Below are 6000 nucleotides of genomic sequence, written 5' to 3'. Positions count from 1 at the left end.
TTGCCTGTGTTTTTCCTTCTACCTGGACTCTGCTTGTTCTTCCTCTTCTTCCGTCCTCAGAGAACCAGCCAGAGCCTCACCTCCTCCAGGAAGACTTCCCAGCAGAGACCCTCCTGCTGCTGGTGTCACATACAGGCATCCCAATTTCCATGCTTCACACGGGACCTCCCTGGGCCTCAGGACTGATTCGAGAGGCTCTGACACTTCCCGGTCTTATGACCTTCTCTCTACAGTGGGGACAGTCTTACCTACTTTATAGTGTTGTCAAGCGCCTGGCACGTAGCAGGTACCAACAATTATTGCTGCCCCCAGATAGTCTGCAGGAGAGGGAGGCTTGAATAGTGTCCTCAGTGGAGCCCAGGGCACACACTGCAATCGGGGACTTTTTATTCTATAACAGAAGTGGAAACTGATCCCATCACAGAGTCTACACTGTTTCTTTAATTAATTAATTGATTAATTAATTAATTAACTTTTGGTTGCATTGGGTCTTCATTGTGGTGCACAGGCTTCGCATTGCAGTGGCTTCTCTTGTTGAGGAGCACAGGCTCTAGGCGTGCGGGCTTCAGTAGTTGTGGCGCATGGGCTCAGTAGTTGGGGCTCGCAGGCTCTAGAGTGCAGGCTCAGTAGTTGCTCCGCGGCATGTGGGATCTTCCCAGACCAGGGATCGAACCCGTGCCCCCAGCATTGGCAGGCGGATTCTTAACCACTGCGCCACCAGAGAAGCCCTACACTGTTTCTCGAACATTTCCTGCCTTCTGGGAAGCAGAACTTATCACCAGACGGACAATGCAGGCTGAAGTTTCTGTTTCTGTTCTGTGTAAAACAGAACCACAAAACAGTCAGTCACATCCTTGTGTTCAGTGGAAAACAAAGCATGGGATCGGAATTTCCACCAATGAAGCTTTCCCCACCCGGATGTCCAGATGGGTGGTTCCCGAGAATTCCCTGCACCCATTTGTTTGGGGTCTACAGCCTCTCGACACCCTCTTTTGCCTGAAGCTCTGTCTCCAGATCTGAGCACTCCTGAGGAAGGCCAGGCCTGGACTCGTGTGTCATGCAAATGTCCCCAAAGGTCCCAGTCCTGTGGCAACACCGATGCCAGAGACCTTTACACTCAGAGTCCGTGTTCAGACAGGGTGTGTCCAGTCTGACTCTGGGGGCCTGTTTAGATGAGTGTCCTGCATACAGGAGGTGCTCATGGTGACCTGAATTAGACCAAGGCCCTAGAGACCCTAACTCTGTGGAATAGTCAAGCCCACAGGGGTGCAAAGGCAAAATCACGGAGGCTATGCTGGCCAGAGAGGGTAATATGGGGTGACTGAGAGCTGAGCTGCGCCGTGGAGGGGGCAGCGGTTAGGTGGGCCAGGCAGGAGGGGAGGAGAGGACATGGCAGGTGGAGAGGCCCAGATGTGGGATTGAGCAGGATGGGTGCAGGGGCCACAGAGAGGCCAGTAGACTCAGAGCGAGGGAGGCTAGATGAGCAAAGGGGGGCCGCAAGTGGCCAGCAGAGATAGGAGTGGGCCTGAGGCTGCTTCTGGAAAACGGAGTCGTGTCTGCGAGAAAGCTGCGCTTGGGGACTACTGTCCTGACTGTTCCTGGGGCCGGCTGGCAGGGCGAGGCTGCGGGGAGGTCAGGAGCGTCCTGAGCAGAGAGGACAGGAACCCGGCAATCGCAAGTGGGGTGAAGAGGATTTGCTGACACACTCCAAGAGGGCTGAACTGGGCTGAGAGGCCGCTGGGGCCAGGACAGGAAGAAGGACAACAGAAAGGGGACCACGTCTGGTAAAGGAGAGGGTGTCAACCTGGTGTGAGACATTTGAAGTCATCACACGTATTCCTCCCCTGAGTGCACGCCTAGGTCGGTGCACACTCAGCTGAAAGGGGGTGTAACAAAGTGCCCACTGCTGACCCAGGTAAGAGGCCCTGTGGACCTTCACAAACATTCTGGAGCGCACGCACTGGGCCGAGTGCTGTGATAAGAACCGGAAAAAGAACAAGAAGCAGCATTTGTTTAGTGCTATTGTACACCCAGCTTCCCAAAGGAGAGCTGCTAAGGTGGGTTTGCAGGGTGGTAGGTGTGTGCCTTTGGCCTCGACTGAGACATGGGTGGCCCGGTGTGGCTAAGGATAGGGGCCTCCGGGGAGATGCAGAATCGGGGACACTGTAAATCGATATTCTTTTAATATTGGTCAATATGCATGCGTGGGACAGGGGCTGAGAGCTGAGTGACAGGAAGGGAGAAAGGAGAGCAGGGCAGCTCTGGCCCCTCACCAAGAGCACTTGAAAGGACCAGAGGCAGCAGAAACTCCTCACCACCTGCTGGGGCTGGGTGTGACTCATGGCGACCTCCCCAGGTGTCGTGTCTAAGACTTCCTCTGACCCACATGCAGTGTTCTCCCTAAGAGAAGTTCTTGCCCGTGCACGCTCCTTGCATATTTCCTGTGACATATCAGCGATTTTATTTTTATTTGCAGTAAGTCCCCTACATACGCAAGAGTTCCGTTCCAAGAGCACGTTCTTAGTCCAATTTGTTCATAAGTCCAGCAAAGTTGGCCTAGGTACCCAACTAACACAATCGGCTATATAGTACTGTACTGTAGTAGGTTTATAATACTTTTCACACAAATAATACATAAAAAACAAACACAAAAAAATAAAGAAAACATTTTTAATCTTATAGTCCAGTACCTTGAAAAGTACAGTAGTACAGTATAACAGCTGGCATACAGGGGCTGGCATCAAGTGAACAGGCAAGAAGAGTTACTGACTGGAGGAGGGAGAGGAGGTGGGAGATGGTAGAGCTGAAGGATGGTCAGTAATAGGAGACGGAGGGCAAGCTGCAATTTCACTCACGCCTGACGTTGATGGAACGCACGTTCGAATCTTTGAAAATTAGCAGCCTGAAGGTTCGTATGTAGGGCACTTACTGTATTTATTTTAATTTTTTTTTTTTTTTTTGGCCATGCTACGGGGCTTGTGGGATCTTAGTTCCCCAACCAGGGATTGAACTTGGGCCCTTGGCATTCAAAGTGTGGAGTCCTAACCACTGGACCACCAGGGAATTCCCATATCAGCGGTTTTAATATAGCACCAATGTGGGCAGAAGGGGGCATGAGGAAGAAGAAGGAGGGCCCATCTGGGAAGTGTCAGTGTGCTTCTCCACACTGGAGGGTCGACTGGGAGGTGGAGATGGGCAGGAGATGGAGGCCAACGGGGCTAGATGACTAAGGCCTGTGTGGAAGCTGAAATTACCACACGCTTCTGAACCTTAGATCATGTTCTTGGAACAACTGCTACCCCATGCAGGCAGGAGGGTGCAGTGTGAGGGGTATTGTCCCAGCAACAGTCCCTGGCATTGGGGCTGGAGGGGGAAGGGGGGCTTCCAGAAAGGGTGTAACACAAGTCAGTAACACACATGTGGCTGTGTCAGAACCACCAGCAGGGCCTCTTTCTTCACATCTCTCCAGTGTGACTCTGCAACTCTCTTCACAGGTCGCTGTTTTTGTGGTCGGGGTGATCATGGACTTGTAGAAGCCATGGTAATGCGTCCAGTTTCTCATGATGATCTGCCGGGCTGGGAAACTTTGAAACGGCACAGTCAGCGCCGTGTCATTTCCCCTTAGGTAACTTGCTGGTCCCTGGCCAGGGGCACAAGAAGATGCCTTAGGTGCAGTGCTCCGGAATCTTGGACAGCAGCGTAGGGCAGAGGTGGGGAGGTGGGCCACTGAGAACTGCTTCTTGTGCCCACTGCCTGGAGTCCCACCTGCGGCCCCTCAGGTGCTCTAGGGCTGCCCTCAGATGAGGGACGGGCGCAGAGGGGCCTTGGTCTCCGTGGTTTCTGGGGCCAAGCCCTGGGCTTCTCCGCCTGGGCCCGGTGGGCCTGGACTTTCCATCCCTACAGTGTTTCTCTCCGGCCTGTGCTCTGAGCAACTGCTCACCATGGAACCCCAGCCCAAGGCGGCAATGACACCATTCTTGGGACTTGGACTGACTGGGGAGGTTCGTCCCCTGGAGGCTCAGGCAGGTGGCCTCACCTGCCACCTGCATCCGGAGAAGAGGTGAGCGTTCCAGGGAGCACGTTCACACCCTAAGCCTCTGGCAGGTGAACCAGAATGGAAGCCCAAGCAAGACCTTCTTCAGAGCTTCATTCCCTTCAAAGGGAATGAAGGAGACAGAGGAGACTGCCGTCACTGAGGGTGGCCCTGAGCCAGGAGGCTGGCCCAGGTAAGCTCAGGTGTGCCCTCAACAGCTTCTGAACAGTACTGCCACCCGCCTTTCCAGAGGAGGAAACGGAGGCTCAGAAAGGTAGAGTAACTCCCTCCTCCAGGCCACACGGTCAGTGGGCGTGGGGTCAAGTGGCTCCGGGGCCAGGCTTTGTACCAACCAGCGGGGTGTACTTTAAACAGCAACACAAACAACAATGTCCGAGTTCCAATAACTGCACTGGCCTCAGCCTCACGTGTTTCAGAGCTCTCTGTCGAATCTAGCCAAGTGGATGGCTCCTTGCTCCCTCGTTCCCCCCCTCCCTCATAGGCTGAGGGAGGTTTGGTGACCACCCCAGCCCTGGGCTTCCTGCCAGGCCCAGGTCGGCCGTCCCTGGGATGCTCCTATGCACTTGTCTGGAGCTTTTCTTGAGTCCAGGAAACTCCACAGGACACAGCTGAGTCTGGGCGGCCCCTCACACGTGCTGTGTCCGGAGAGAACAAAGCAGGGGTTTCCCTGGGCTCTGTGAGCACAGGGTCCTGGCTGGCTCGCTCTGCCCAGCACAGACCCCCACTTCCAGGAACTCTCTCAAGGCGGGGGGACCTGGGCTCTGGGCCCTTACTGGGCCGCGAGCTTCCTGGCACTGTCCAGTGACAGGGCTTCCCGAGAGGTCGATCTTCCTCGATGAGATCACCCGCCGTCGGGCTGGGAGCTCCGCGGCGCAACAAAGCAGGCGCAGGACCCATCCTGCATGACTCATCACCAGGGGCTTCCGGCCCTCAGGAGAAACCAGACACAGAGGGCCATTGTTTGCCCCGGAAGCCCCCGCTGGCACTGCAGGCTCAATGGGGTCATTTGTGTTTTCTCTCTGGTTCTCTGTAATCGTAGTCCTTCTGGGGAATGGGGTCTACCAGGCTTCCTGGGTCCCTGCAGCAGGAGAAAACACCGTATCCAGTCACCCACCCATAGTCCCACAGGAATGCTCCCGATACAGGACTGAGGCCAGGCCCGGGAGGCAGCAGACCTCCTCTCTCTCCTTCCTGGCTTAATAAAAAGCAAGTAAAAAGGGTGTGCAGAGACAGCTACAGATCTGTTTCTATTATAGTCTCTTCAGATCCTTATCTAGGGCAGAAACACCCTGATCCCACACTCACGCTCATCCCAGAACGCAGCCCACACTCGGGGACACAGACCTGAGGGACTGGTGCAGAAGAGGCCCAGGGCCTGGTGGCCCGGGCTGGGCAGAGCCAGGGGATAAGGAGGCGAGGGCTGAGCAGCTGCACCTGACCTTGGATGTAGCTGGGGGCCCTTAGGAACCTCAAGGGGAAAAAACCAAAAAGTCATTTTCTGAGAGGAATCAAGAGAATGCATAGGAAGGGAAACCCAAATGACTCAGAAGTTCACAAAGAGGTTGTTAACTTCACTAGTTGTCAGAGAGATGCAAATGAAAACAGTGAGATGCGATTTTACACCCAGGAGATTGGCAAAAATCACCAAGACAGATGCTGTCAAGCGCTGGCAGCGCATGGAGCAGAAGCCCTCAGGAGCTGCTGCTGGGAGTGAACCCCAAGCAGCCCAGTGACGGGTTTGTACTGAAAATCATTATGCACATTCAATATGCACAGACCATGCCAACAGGAGTCCCGCTCCTGCTGAGCTCAGCCCAGGGGTACAACCAGGCCTCAGGATACTGCTGCAGAGGACCCATCCCCAGGGAGGTGTCCCCGAAATGCGCTCTTGGCCACCCCCTTCCCCTCTGTGCAGTCTTGACTCAGCAAAACCTGGAAACCAGGCC

The 6000-nt window shown here is 54.7% G+C and overlaps 1 protein-coding gene across 1 annotated transcript in view; it reads right to left on the bottom strand.

Moving 5' to 3' along the window:
• Positions 1-2659: 2659 nt before the first annotated feature.
• Positions 2660-6000, bottom strand: part of HS1BP3 (HCLS1 binding protein 3) — a 74467-nt gene continuing 71126 nt past the window's right edge. Inside the window, exon 9 of the transcript XR_012325797.1 lies at positions 2660-5132. The gene's annotated coding sequence lies outside the window, so the exon portion shown is untranslated. The remainder of the gene's footprint in view (positions 5133-6000) is intronic.

This window comes from Tursiops truncatus, chromosome 14 (genome assembly GCF_011762595.2).
Source record: "Tursiops truncatus isolate mTurTru1 chromosome 14, mTurTru1.mat.Y, whole genome shotgun sequence".
NCBI classification, from domain to species: domain Eukaryota; kingdom Metazoa; phylum Chordata; class Mammalia; order Artiodactyla; family Delphinidae; genus Tursiops; species Tursiops truncatus.
This window is presented reverse-complemented; position numbering and strand designations above follow the sequence as displayed.